Source organism: Antedon bifida, chromosome 4, assembly GCF_963402885.1.
Source record: "Antedon bifida chromosome 4, ecAntBifi1.1, whole genome shotgun sequence".
Lineage (NCBI taxonomy): Eukaryota > Metazoa > Echinodermata > Crinoidea > Comatulida > Antedonidae > Antedon > Antedon bifida.
Window position 1 is genome coordinate 9,732,586 of NC_136229.1, and position 15,292 is coordinate 9,747,877.

At 32.2% G+C, this 15,292-nt stretch overlaps 1 long non-coding RNA gene across 1 annotated transcript; it reads left to right on the forward strand.

Moving 5' to 3' along the window:
• Nucleotides 1–413: 413 nt before the first annotated feature.
• Nucleotides 414–1,736, forward strand: LOC144840538 (uncharacterized). Its single transcript, XR_013611934.1, has 3 exons — nucleotides 414–493; nucleotides 892–1,014; nucleotides 1,664–1,736. It is a non-coding gene; the product is annotated as an uncharacterized LOC144840538 (long non-coding RNA).
• The last annotated feature ends 13,556 nt before the right edge of the window (nucleotides 1,737–15,292 follow it).

Sequence of the window (15,292 nt, forward strand, 5' to 3'; positions counted from 1 at the left end):
GTACTGTTTTAATAAAGTATGTACTTATTACACAATTTTTACAAATGTAAAGATGTAAATAAACATCTAATTACTTCACTTTCTTGGCTAGGCCTGAGTTAAACTAGAGAGTCGTCAAAGTTGAGACTTCCTCCTCCGCCGATAGAGTGAATTTTCGTAGCTACTGAGCTATTTTAGGCTAGGCCTAGGGTATTAAATCGGAACACGCTAATCAACAGCGGTCGAATGTGACCCTGAGTCTAGTCAGATACAATATGGTACAGTAGATTATATCCTAGAGGAGTATTATTATTAATTGACATGTCATTTGTGGTGTTGTTATTTATATATGTTTGTAGTGTAAAACATTCTTTCAATCTGATTTCAGGTCCCAATACATGTGATGACGACACAGAATTCCTGTGTAGCAATGGTGTATGTATTCCACATACGTTTGTTTGCGACGGTGAACATGATTGTGGATTCGGCGACAATTCTGATGAAGAGTCATGCGGTAAGTGCTAGGAGATTTAGCAGTATATAGTCTTGCTGCCAAATGATTAGGTGCAAATGTTTATTATTATATTATTTCAGCTTCATCAAAATGAAACTGTTACTAACCTCAACAATATTTATTCTTAGATTTCCGTGGACAAAACATACTGTAACATATCATACCACTCATCCAGCCATTAAGCTCTATCAAATACACGACAGAATGCAAGTAATTTGACCAATTAGAAGCAAACATGTGCATGTGATTGGTCAAATTGCTTGTGTTTCACATATTTTGTGCCCAATTTATTTAGTTTGGTTTATGTAGTTTATACTACCTACAAAATACATCATTCTTTAGAGACGCAGTAAATTTTTACTTACTAATATAATATGTTTTGTTTTTCTCTTTTGTAGAAGAACCAACCTGTGCACCCACTGAATTTAGCTGTAACACGCAAGGCACCTGCATTCCACTGCCACAGCTCTGTGATAAGCACGATGACTGTGGAGATGGTAGTGATGAGATTGGCTGTGATGGTAAGTAGTAATCACTCAAAAAAGGAATTGTCCTTGTACAGTATTGTCATTTTGAATTTGGTTCAATTCATATGTACTGTACTGTTTTTGCCAGTGTCAAATCTGTACCATGTTAAATGGCATTAGGATACAAGAAAATGTTCTTCATCTGTTAATGTGTCTTAAATTATTAAGATTATTATCTGTGGAGAGTCTAATTATTATGTACCATAATTTTACGTACATTATATTTATTGTGAGGATAGTCTAAAATGTTAAATTGTAAAAACATTTTAGGTTACATTAAGGAATTCTAAATACTGTATTAACTTACTCTGCTATCTTATGCAGATTTCTATAATATGGTACTGTACTGTACTTGTGTGAGTGACTAGCTTTTGATTATTGTTTATCTAATTCTAAACAACACTGTCATAATGATTGGTCAACTATTGTTAATTAATTTAAATAACAAAAAGCATTGTTGTTATATACATCAGGTTCCAAGTTTCTATAATTTGCTTCTAAAAATATGTTATGCAGCAAACTTCATGATTTTTATATTTTATTGGAATTTCAAAATGATATCACAACCACCATCTATATTATGCCATGTTACCATTTTCATATTACAAATTGTTCACATCAAATTATTAATATTTTTGAATAGGTTCCTGTCCTGATGAGTGTACTTGTTATGTTGACTGTGATGGCAACTTTGTAGATGGTGAATGTGAAAGTGATTACCCAATGTGCGCTAGTTGCTTTTGTGATGACAACGCAGTAAAGGCCGAGGATGGTGGAATGTGCCTGGTTCACCCTCAAGACTGCTTCAAGAGTATGTATACCATAGCTTATTCTCACAGAATCTAAAGCATTATTTACATGTAGTGATCCTACAGATGGAATGTAGGACAATAACCACCCATTATGGACTGTACCATTGTTAGAGTTGGGGGTGTATGACAATGTTAGGTGATGATGCAGGGAACATTTTTGCCATTGTAACATAGTCAAATTCTACAAAATTCCTACTGTACCTACATATTTATTAATGGTATAGCCAGAAACGCAATACAAAACAATGTTTCCTACTACAAATTCAGATTGATCAGTTGTTTTGGCTAATCACATTTTCTTAATGAAAATTTACCTGTAATAAGTAATATTTTATTGTCTCTATCTTTAATTTTTATGAATTATAAAAGTAATGATCTATGAGAGTGAGCCGACACACACATTATTTAAACTGTTTTAACCTATTTTCAACATTATTTAGATGTTTTCATTTTATAAACTCACTATTATTACCCAATATTTGGGATTATGATTTTTTGTGTTGTTGGCAAAATTGGACACATTGCACTATATAATAATAATAATATTCCGTTTCTTTTTTTTTTAGTCAACTTTCCTAATATCAAACTTTCTGAAAACTGCAAACTCTCTGAAAACTAGAATATTCTTGAGATTGTCCAAAAGTTCACAAATGTGCTTTACCATTACAAACACATTTAGAATACCAAACATTAGGCCAGCCCAAGGATGTTTAGTATTGGTAGATTTGACTGTAGTACGAACAAAATCGGCTCCTTTTGTACTTCACATGAGATTTCTAGTTTTCAAGTCAAGTCCTACTGTAGAGTCTGTTAATATGACTATTTTATGTTTTTTTTTTTTTTTTTTGATCACAGCGACCACACCCTACATTGGTTGTGATTTGAATGAATGGCAGTGTTTGGAATTCCATGAGTGTATACCAATCGAGGAAAGATGTGACGGCATTTACGATTGCTTTGATCAGAGTGATGAACAGTCCTGTTCTTCGGTTAAACCACTCACGAAAGTTCGTAAGTATTTAGATAAGTTACTAGATTGATTAAAGTGGGTAATGTGTGATTAAGAGTTGATTAACCCATTTTTACTCAGTACTTTAAAACTATCAATGTTTTTACTGAGGTGACACTGTATGAATAACATATTTTCAACATATCTAAATAATATTTAATCTTTTTTCCTATAGTTGTTTGTGATCAAGATATCCCTGTTGCTGATTCCGTACCTGACTTTGTCTTAGTGGACAGTGCAGGACCTGGCTGGAGTCCAACTGAGGATGGTCCCATGCTTGACATCCCACTAGAATATCTGAGCACAGTCACAGGATTGGTTGTAATGGGTGGGGGACAAGGAAGCAATGCATATGTGGAGAATATACAGATTATGTACCTAACAGAAGATGGTAATATTCCATCTGTCATAATCAGTGAGACACAACAAAATGTAAGTTTAAATTTACATGCTCTGTCTACACTATCACATTTTATGTGACGAAAACATGCGATGGACACAATGACCTCATATCACTACCATATTTGGGCACATCATACTTTGTTTGTCAAACTAGTTTGATAGTGTAGACAGAACTTTAAATAAAGAATTTCACTTTTATACTTGTGTAAATTTAGTGCACCTTCTGAAATATGGAAACATTTTTTCACCAATTATTTTTCTCAGTTTATTAAAACAGCTCCACTCCTAAAGACTTTTGTACAGTATATGTTGCGAACAGGATTGGCACCTTTCTTCACTGTGTACACTATCAAACTAGTTGACAAAAAAAGTATGACGTACCCAAATATGGTAGTGATGACATCATCATGTCCATATATGGGCACATTTGAGGAGCTTTAAGGAGGGTGAATTATGGTTATCCTTAGAAATTTGTCTAAAAAAAAAAAACAGCAACAAATAAAAATTAATGCTTTTAACTGTAGGGTGAAGGCAGTTTTATGTCTCAAATCAGGTAAAATTAATATTAAAACAAATTCTTTTTTTCTAGTTCTTTGCTGCTAATTTCGATGATTCAACACCAGTGCTCATTGAGTTTCCTGTTCCTCAACGAACAGCAAAGCTTATGATTCGAGTTCTTCAGCAAGTTACTCCAGTTGAACTTAAAATCAAAGTTATTGGCTGTGAACAAGTTGGTAAGTATCATGCAAGCATTCGTAACAAACAAAATATTTAGATGTGATATTTTGATTTGTTCCAGACGGAAAAATAAAATATTGTAAGGAAATATAAAGGAGTTTAAGACAATTTAAAATAAAAACAATCTATATCATCAATTCTGTACTAAAATCAGATATATGATAACAGTATTGTATTTATTTCTAAGTACGTAGAAAAGAAAAAAAAAATGAAATCAAATTATGGAAACAAATCCAAAGGCAAGTTACTGAAAAAATGACAATGCTGTGGGTATCAAATAAAATAAGCAAAAAGCTAAATCAAAACAGCCACAAAAATTTGCAGAGCAACAATAGTCTTTCATCAGTAGAATTGACAATATAAAGCAGACAAACGCTGCCTGAGTGGTCAGGAATAAAAGAAATAAAAACAAAGGAGGCACATGCTGGTGAATAGCGGGTGGAAAGTAAGAGTAGAAAACAATGAAAATATCTTGCTAGATATAAACAATTTCGCAACGGAGAACTATAAAACAACGCAAATACATAATTTGATATGTATTTAATTTTCTTTTTTTTTCAGGACAATTTACTACACCTATACCAACTACAGCTGTACTTGCTACAACAGGTAACAAATCACCCTTTTTATTACATATAAAGATATTGTTGATATTATTTATTTGTTTTGTATATCTCAGAGCAAACATAATGTTCCACATAATGTATATGTATATTTTATATGCAAATGACAATAAATAGATGTTTTCCACTGATGAATGAATGACATAGTTTTTCTACTATATTCTAATCTAATATTAAAAATTTATTTATTTTTTAAAATTAATAATAAAAATTAAATCTGTTTTATTCCCAGGATATTGTAGCAAGACTCTAGACTTTGATGCACCAGATAAGTTACATTTTGTCAGTGCACCAGACGCCGATGGTATTTATGGCTGGGCACCCAGTATTCTAGATAACTCTGTAGAATTAATATTTGCGGAACCAGTTCGAATCACAGGCCTAAATATTCTTGGTGGTGGATCTAACACTGGCGAGTTCTCTGAACGTCTCCAGATTTCTTCTATTGAGATTGGAAGTGACAGAGAGGTTTATGTAATGGATGACAGTGGTTTTCTTCCAAAGGTACATTTACTATTATTATTTGCTTTTCTATATAAATTATAATATTTCATCTGAAATATTTTAAAATTATGTCGTCCTGAACTACATGACAAAATCTAGTGCCGTTTTCCCCATTTGGTTAATAGCTATGTTATGTTGTCAAATTATTTATTATTAATGTCATTCTATACAATATGCAATTATTATTTCACAATAACTGCAGTACAGCTGACTCAAAGAGACTCAACCCTTGCTCATTGAACCTATATATTTTAATTTAGAGTTATTCTGATTGACGTATCAGAATCGGTTATGATCGAATGGACTTAAACCTAATTTTTCAGCAATTGTTTAAAGAAATTGGTTAAATTTTTATTTTAGGAAGGAGAGAATTCAATATTATTTAAAGATTTTCTTTGCATTTAAGTTATTTGAAGGAAATGTTGATGACACAAATGTAGCTGTCTTGACTTTACCTGATGTTATCATTACCGAAAAGCTGATTATTCACGTTGGTCTGCAAGAGAGGCTTGCACGTCTACGAGTTCAAGTTCTTGGATGTTATGAACGAGGTAAGTTTACTGCAGCTAAAGATATTCTTAAATCATCATGCAGTAGAACTAAACTCAATTCATGCAAAGTGTGTCAACCTATTTCTCACAAATGTCATCATGCTTCAGGTTCACTTAAGTTACTTTAAATGCTTCATTTAGCTTGAATAACTTGGGTAGTAAAAGTAAAAAAAGAGGAAAAAGAGAACAGTTTGACCAACAAATGTCAATAAAAATATCTTTATTTTTATCCTTTTGATTAACTTTCTGTATATAAGTTAACCAAAGTGTGTATGTTTCTCCAAGCTGTATGTGTCACTGACATTGTTACTGAGATTAGATGCAATTACAGTATCCATTGCAAAAGTGACCAAAACCTAACATTCAAAATGTAAATAAGAAGATAGAAGTGCTACATGGGATTTGGGGTCATAAGAGTAAAAACAATACTATAAACTAAATGTTTGTTTTCATTAGATTTTCTTTTTTCCAATCTTCCAATGTCTTATTTAGACTATACAGTCTATACAGGTAGGTATCTCACTCATAGACTACCAACACCACTATTGGTTTGTGTAATTTAGCAATCTCACAGTTTACAGTATATATATTATTAAATGTGGTTGTATCTTTTAGTTACTACAACAGCTCAACCACAGAGCACACAGCCACATATTGTGACTGTCACTCCAACAGGACCTGTTGGCTCAACCACAATCCCTGCTGCACCAAGCACCGAACAACCAGAACAAACAACACCACGTAAGTAACAATGTAAAGTAATTATGGTAGTTTATTTTAATTTAATCAAACAATTTAAGGGAATGTCTGGCTAATATAAACCTAGGTTCTAGACCGTGATTCTGCTTAGCAATGGTGAAGATATAAATATTTTTGCACATATGGCGTTTCATATGTATACTTGAGATGGAATTACCTTGGACAAAATTGTCAAAACGTGATTGTCTGCTGGTGACGCTTGCCACTAATACTAACAAAATGAAAAAGACAACAACTAGAGACTTGGACAAGACTAGGCCGAGACTTGCATATACATACACATAGTGTGTGAGTTTTCTGAATAATACAGTAGTCTGTAACAACTATGTTACTATCCTTATGGAAGTTACAGTAATAATAACATAATTGTGAACAGTTCAGTTTTCTTTTATTAAATACACTACTTCTATATAGTCTTTTCTATTACATACATATTTATTTTTTAGATGTCTGCCAGAAGATCTTACCTCTTGATTTGCCAGAAGAATCCAAGCTGCCATTTGAAAGCTCACCAGATGCAGAAGGTGTTTATGGTTGGGCTCCAGCAAGTGATGAGTTAACGCTCCTGAAAGTTGACCTTTTGGAACCAATGATTGTGACTGGTTTAAATATTGTGGGAGGAGGTGATGGAACTAATGCATTTGTGGAGAGTTTAGCTATTATGTATGTTTCACCATCAATGCCTGGAGTAAACTTACCAGTTAGCTCACCAGAAGGACAATTGGTAATTATTGTATAACTAATTAATGTTTATTATTAAGCCTACTACTTATGTAGACAAATTAATAAACTGGAGAAAACTAGTAAATAGTTAGACACTAATTGTTGTCAGATGGAAAATAAAATTTAATCCAACCCCATTTTGCAGTAATTTGATATTAACTATATTAAACAATTACATTTTTGTAGAGTTACCCTGGAAATGATGATGCTTCTACTGTAAAAACAGTGATTTTGTCAACACCAGTGTATGCATCATCATTGACTATCAGAGTTATCAATACCGATAATAAAAACATCAGACTAAGACTTCAAGTACTGGGTTGTGAACACGAGGGTTAGTTAATCTTTACTTTCTTTTCAATGAATTAACAAAGATTTTTATAGAATACTATATGTGCTTATTGTGAATGAATGTGTTTGTCTCTTTTTATCATATTAACCATATACCATACATTTAAAACAAGGAATTACATTGTCTTATGGTTTAACACAATGTTTATACAAATGCTGTTGATTTTTATGCATTATTTTTATAAAACCTCAAAATTTAAGATAAAGTGTCTTTAATATAATAGCTGTTGTATTGATTTTATTCATACCATACATTATATATTGAGACTTAACATAATGAAATTCAACTTAAAAATTTTGTTAGATTGAGGAAAATAATCTCACTCATAATATTGGCTTTACCAGACTGACCCGGGTATAAGCACTTATGAAGTGACAGCTTTTTTGTACGAAACTGATTCACCCTTCAATCTTGACCAACTTCCCATGTTAATGTTTTCTCATAATCCTAGATAACAGTGCATCGATACTCTATGTTTAACTAATTTATTCAATACTGACACTTTTTTTCCCTGAACTTATTGTGTTTAATTTGTAAAAATCTTTAGTAACAACATCTGTACCAAGAACAACATCAAGTGCAGTACAAACTGAAGGACCAACAACTCCACGTAAATATTTTAAAATATTTATATAATAATAGTTCTGAAATCCTAAACACAATATTTATTACAAAATGCTGTTTTGGGAATCTTAAAAACAATGCAATATACTTTCTATGGTGGTTATATCGCAGACGTATTTGACTTCTTGGGTCATTCTATTTTCAATTGTATACTTTTATCTTTGTCATGTACATATCATTTATTTAAAGATTTTCAATGGGCAGTTTAGATATTTCTTCTTGAAGAGAAAAAAGAATAACATATGTCTTTGTAATACATTTTTAAAAAGACACTTTGATATCTAAATCTGTTTAATTGTTGTATTTATATTTTTTCCAGATGTTTGTAAAGAGATTATTCCACTCGATTTGCCAGAAGACTCCAAGCTGCCATTTGATAGCTCACCAGATGCAGAAGGTGTTTATGGTTGGGCTCCAGCAAGTGATGAGTTAAACCTCTTGAAGGTGAACCTTTTGGAACCAATGATTGTGACTGGTTTAAATATTTTGGGAGGAGGTGCAGATTCTGATGAATTTGTGGAGAGTTTAGTTATTATGTATGTTTCACCATCAATGCCTGGAGTAAACTTACCAGTTAGCTCACCAGAAGGACAATTGGTAATTATTGTATAATTAATTAATGTTTATTATTAAGCCTACTACTTATGTAGACAAATGTCCATGGACAAATTAATAAACTGCAGAAAACTAGTAAATAGTTAAACATTTAATTGTTGTCAGATGGAAAATAAAATTTAATCCAACCCCATTTTGCAGTAATTTGATATTAACTATATTAAACAATTTAATTTTTGTAGAGTTACCCTGGAAATGATGATGCTTCAACTGTAAAAACAGTGATTTTGTCAACACCAGTGTATGCATCATCATTGACTATCAGAGTTATCAATACCGATAATAAAAACATCAGACTAAGACTTCAAGTACTGGGTTGTGAACACGAGGGTTAGTTAATCTTTACTTTCTTTTCAATGAAGTACTGTTATAAAGATTTTTATAGAATACTATATGGGCCTTTTGTGAATGAATGTGTTTTTCTCTTTTTATCATAATAACCGTATACTGTACATTTAAAACAAGGGATTATCTTGTTTTATGGTTTAACACAATATTTATACAAATGCTGTTGATTTAATATTTTTAAAGTAATTATGCATTATTTTTTTAAAACCTCAAAAATTTAACATAAAGTGTCCTTAATATAATAGCTGTTGTATTGATGTTATTCATACCATACATTATATATTGAGACTTAATATAATGAAATTCAATTTTTAAAATTGTGTTAGATTGAGGAAAATGATACTCTATTATGTTTAACTAATTTATTCAATACTGACACCTTTTTTCCCTGAACTTATTGTGTTTAATTTTTAAATCTTTAGTAACAACATCTGTACCAAGAACAACATCAAGTGCAGTACAAACTGAAGGACCAACAACTCCACGTAAATATTTTAACATATTTATATAATACTGTATAATAGTTCTGAAATCCTAAACACAATATTTAGTAAAATTAATTTTTGTATATATATTTTTTTCCAGATGTTTGTAAAGAGATCATTCCACTCGATTTGCCAGAAGATTCCAAGCTGCCATTTGATAGTTCACCAGATGCAGAAGGTGTTTATGGTTGGGCCCCAGCAAGTGATGAGTTAAACCTCTTGAAGGTGGACCTTTTGGAACCAATGATTGTGACTGGTTTAAATATTTTGGGAGGAGGTGCAGATTCTGATGCATTTGTGGAGAGTTTAGTTATTATGTATGTTTCACCATCAATGCCTGGAATAAACCAACAAGTTAGCTCACCGGAAGGACAATTGGTAATTATTATAATTTCTTTCTTTTGTGTAGTAGATTAATATTATATTTCTTCAATTATTGTTTTACGTTAACATATACAACACATAGTAATAAGTTAGTTTTACTCATGTTTTTGCAGAGTTACCCTGGAAATGATGATGCTTCAACCGTCAAAACTGTTATGTTATCAGAACCAGTATATGCGTTATCATTGACTCTCAGAGTTTTCAATAACGATAATAATAACATCAGACTAAGACTTGAGGTTCTTGGTTGTGCACATGAAGGTAATTTGTTTGATTTAATATACTTTTCCAATAACCTGAAAAACATTAGTATAAGTGAACTTTTGGATAGATACATACGCTGCATACAGAAACAATATTTATTTATTTATTCAGGTATAATATAAAGAATTTACAAAAAGCAGACATAAGTCTGAAAATACTGTAGTACAAAGATTGAAACATTAAAATGATGGACCAAAAATAGACAAATTCACAGCAAAGCTACACAAAAATTCAACATACAAAAAAAAACATATATATATATATAATAAAAAAAACATTAAAATGTAACAATATTGCAAGGTTACTAATTATACTGTAAAGCAAACAAACATTGTTTGGAGGAACAAGTACCAATTTACTCTTTTATTTTATTCTATGTTTAAATAGAATAGCGTAACAAATCTTTAAGAAGAGATTAATGAACAGGTTTCTAATAGAAATAGAAAGCTGTGAGCCTAGATTACAAAATATGCTGTAATTAGAAAAAGAGAGGTCTGTTTAGTTTCTAAGAGTTTTTAAAATGTGTTCTTTAGGAACAACAGTAAGACCTGTTATGACTACACTACCGAACATCCAGGTGACTACTGGGGCAGAACTAACAACTCCACGTAAGTGCTATTTTTATCTATATCTCCGGTCATATTTTAAAGCACTACTAATAAGAAATATACTAAATTGAAAAAATAATCCTATTATTATTCATTATTTATAAAGCGCCTTTTCAGAATATCAAAGCGCTTTACAGAGAGATTAACAGAAACCATAAAGAAAAAAAAAATGTAATTAGTGCTTGCTATTTCTGTCTATTCTGGATTTTCACTTCAAATATGTGGGGTTTTTTTTCAGATGTTTGTAAAGAGGTCATTCCACTCGATTTGCCAGAAGACTCCAAGCTGCCATTTGATAGCTCACCAGATGCAGAAGGTGTTTATGGTTGGGCTCCAGCAAGTGATGTAAACCTCTTGAAGGTTGACCTTTTGGAACCAATGATTGTGACTGGTTTAAATATTTTGGGAGGAGGTGCAGATTCTGATGAATTTGTGGAGAGTTTAGTTATTATGTATGTTTCACCATCAATGCCTGGAATAAACCAACAAGTTACCTCACCAGAAGGACAATTGGTAATTATTATAATTCCATTGCTTTATGAAATAGATTAATAATTTAATTATATGATTTACTTTCTTTATGTGTTACATACACACAATCTAATGAATACATTTTACTTCTGTTGTTTTAGAGTTACCCTGGAAATGATGATGCTTCAACTGTCAAAACTGTTATGTTATCAGAACCAGTATATGCGTCATCATTGACTCTCAGAGTTTTCAATACCGATAATAATAACATCAGACTAAGACTTGAGGTTCTTGGTTGTGCACATGAAGGTAAGTTATTTATTACTCTGTCTATTTCATACAGTATCTACACAATTCTACACAAGACATTATTTTCAGAATAAATACCTCTCAAAGGTATAATAAAACTGTCTTGTGAACTATGTTGTAACATACAGTAGTGCTATTAATAAAACCGGTAGATAATCAATTTGGTTATACATTTCATTCAGGAACAACAGTCAGACCTGCCACGATTGAACCTATTAAAAGTACAACAGGTCCAGCTGCACCTAGTACTAAAGGACCAGCTGCTCCTAGTACTACAGGACCAGCTCCTGGTACAACAGGACCAGCTTCTGGGACTACAGGTGCAGCTCTTAGTACCACAGGACCACCAGAGATTCCAACCACCATAGCAGGTGCTCCAAGCACGGCACAACCTGTAGGCTCAACCACACCACGTAAGTATTTTGATTTTGCTGGTTTTATAGCAAGTAAAATGTATTGAATAATTTAACTGTTGAGCTTTCACCAACATTAAATGATGTTACAAACTGATTGCTCCATTAGATGTCTGCCAGGAAATCCTTCCGCTCGATTTGCCAGAAGACTCCATGCTGCCATTTGAAAGCTCACCAGATGCAGAAGGTGTTTATGGTTGGGCTCCAGCAAGTGCAGGTTTCGACCTCTTGAAAGTTGACCTTTTGGAACCAATGATTGTGACTGGTTTAAATATTTTGGGAGGAGGAGATGGAACTAATGCATTTGTGGAGAATTTCTTAGTTATGTATGTTTCGCCATCAAAGCCTGGAGAAGCTTTGCAAGTCAGCCCACCAGAAGGACAATCGGTAATTTTTTTTTCTTTAATAAATTAACGATAAGCATAAGTTGAAGTTAAAATACACTTTTTTATGAAGGTTACATTCAGCAGTGGATTGCAGTCATAGGATAAAAGTATTCATTAACAAGATTTAGCATCGGCATATTAGTATTCACTAATATCATGTAGGAAATAATGGAAAAGGACTTTATTGTGAGGTGGCTGCTTAACAAAGGCAACTTTAGTTTTCTTAATATATTTTTTCATTCTATTATTTTAGAGTTACCCTGGTAATGATGATGATTCCACTGTTAAAACCGTCATTTTGTCAACACCTGTTGTGGCAACCTCGCTGACAATTCGAATCTTAAATACAAATAATAAAGATGTAAGGCTAAGGCTTCAAGTTCTTGGCTGTGAACATGAAGGTAATTTATTTTTTTTACTTTACATTTGAGCTGTTTTAATTTCATCTTTTATTTTAACAAAATAAAATACATGCATATATGTTTCGGGAAGCACTTCCCATCATCAGTGTAAAGATATATTACACGATGCGTTTATTTATACTGATTATTTTTTTTTAAAAGATGTTAAGAAAATGAATTTAAATTGTTCAATATTTATAGGTACAACTTCAGCAAAACCAGAGGTAACTACACCAGCAGAAGGAACAACTCCCAGAAATCCAGTAGTGACCTCTATGAAACCAAAAACTCCAAATGCAACACCACATGTACCAGTAACATCAGTCACTCCAAGTAAATTATTGTTTATATTAATTTTTTAAAGTTTGTGGTTTTACTTGTTGTACTCTGCCTAGTATTCACTAATTTGCTTCATTTAAAAAATGTATCTAAATAGATAGTACTAATCAAAACAATTGATATTAGAATATGATATTTAACAACATAAGGTCTGCACCCTGTGTAACATTGCACAAGGACTATTATATATATACAGCTAACTCCCTTTAAGCTAATAAAAGTAAAAGAAAACAAATGAAATAAAGCTCTAAATTACTCATATTTGTGTAATATATAGGTGTATGTGACAAGCCATTAGAGTTATCCGCTGACACAGATCCTAAGCTGTTAATTGATAGTTCTCCAGACCAGTCAGGCATATACGGATGGACACCTGTAAATGGGGACACACTAGTTTCACTAGAACTTGCATCTCCTGAGACTGTAACTGCTATAATATTGATGGGAGGAGGAGCCAACTCTATTGCCTTTGTGGAAATGTTCACCATGATGTACAGCACACCAGATGCACCAGGGGCACTTCATACTATTCCTGGGGTAAATGCAGTAGTTGACTTTACTCACTATTGATTGCAATGTTAATGAACATAAAAGATGTGAATGTGTGAGAAATACATGCATTCTATTCTAATAAAGAAATTAAAATTAACCACTGCTACACAAGAATTAAAGGCTCATTTTATAACACCTTGACACTCACATTTGGAATCAGCCTGCTTTTCAAAATCTATAATTCAAATTATTAATTAATTCAAACTACTCAATGAAAATAATATATATAATAAGATGCTTGCAAAGGCAGATATCAATTTTTTTATTGGAAACTGTTTGGTGTAATTCCTAAATTCAGTATATCAAATCATTATGTTGAGCAACACACATTTTTTATTGGATACTCAGATGGGTCTTTAACCCATGATATTCAAATTTCCAGTCTTGTTATTCTTACCTCTAGACTACTAAGTTTGTGATTACTTTAGTATTCTAATGCACATCACAGTATGGCAAAACATCTGACCAATTAACATAGCTCTCTGATGCAAACATAATTGGTAGTACAGTAGTACTTATTACCTATAATTCTTTTTATTACTTATAGGAAATTGTCTTAACTATTCATTATATGTTTTATTAGTTATTTACTGGAAACACAGATGGTAACACACCTGTCACTGTATCCTTACCGAGTCCAGTGTATGCATCAGTGATCATGATTCGAATTATCAACATTGAACAGGTTATACGGCTTAGAGTACAGCTACTTGGATGTTCAGGTAAAACAACATTATCCCCATTGTTTTTAGACATTCACTCTTTACTGAAATCTTTTATATTTAAATAAAATATCTACAACTATTAAAGGAAATGTATACCTTTAATTCAATGAAATAATATGATGACGACATAATCATATGTACATCAAAAGGTTATGTAGTTCCTACATTACTAATTTGCCATTATTTATTGCAATTACCTTTGGTTCCACAACATAAAAAAATACATGGCCTAATTTATTTTATTTAAATTTCAGGTCCAACAACTGCACCACCACAAGGTATGTAACATTTTTCAAATATTAATTAAATGTTGACTTTCTGTAAATTTATATTTTTACTTCATACTTTTTTAGTTTGAAATGTTTTTCTATATCCATGAAAATATAATATGCCTCACTGTAAGGAACGTTGGTGTTTGCAAAGCTGAGATAGATTATGACTAAGTTTGAAATCTGCAGCTATAACATTTTAGAATATGTATTTTATTTCAATTGCTATTTAATGTAACTAATACCTGTAATACCTAATCATTACTAATTTACTTATTCAGTTTGCCAAGAAGCCCTACCATTCCAGACAATCAATCCAGAAGCATATCTTGATGGCACACCAGATGCTAACAACGTTTATGGATGGACTCCAACAGATGTACCTTTCATTGTTGCACAATTGGCTACAGAATCTTACGTAACAGCTATCCTTATACAGGGTGGTGGACCATCTTCAAATGCGTTTGTTGAGAAATTTGAAGTTATGTACGTAGATGAAGAAGGTGATGCTTTGAAAGTACCACCTCCTGAAGGTCTGCAGGTAGGTTTGACTTTGTATTGTATAAGGGACAAGTTTAAAATGTTTTTAAAGACCCCTTCCCTGCA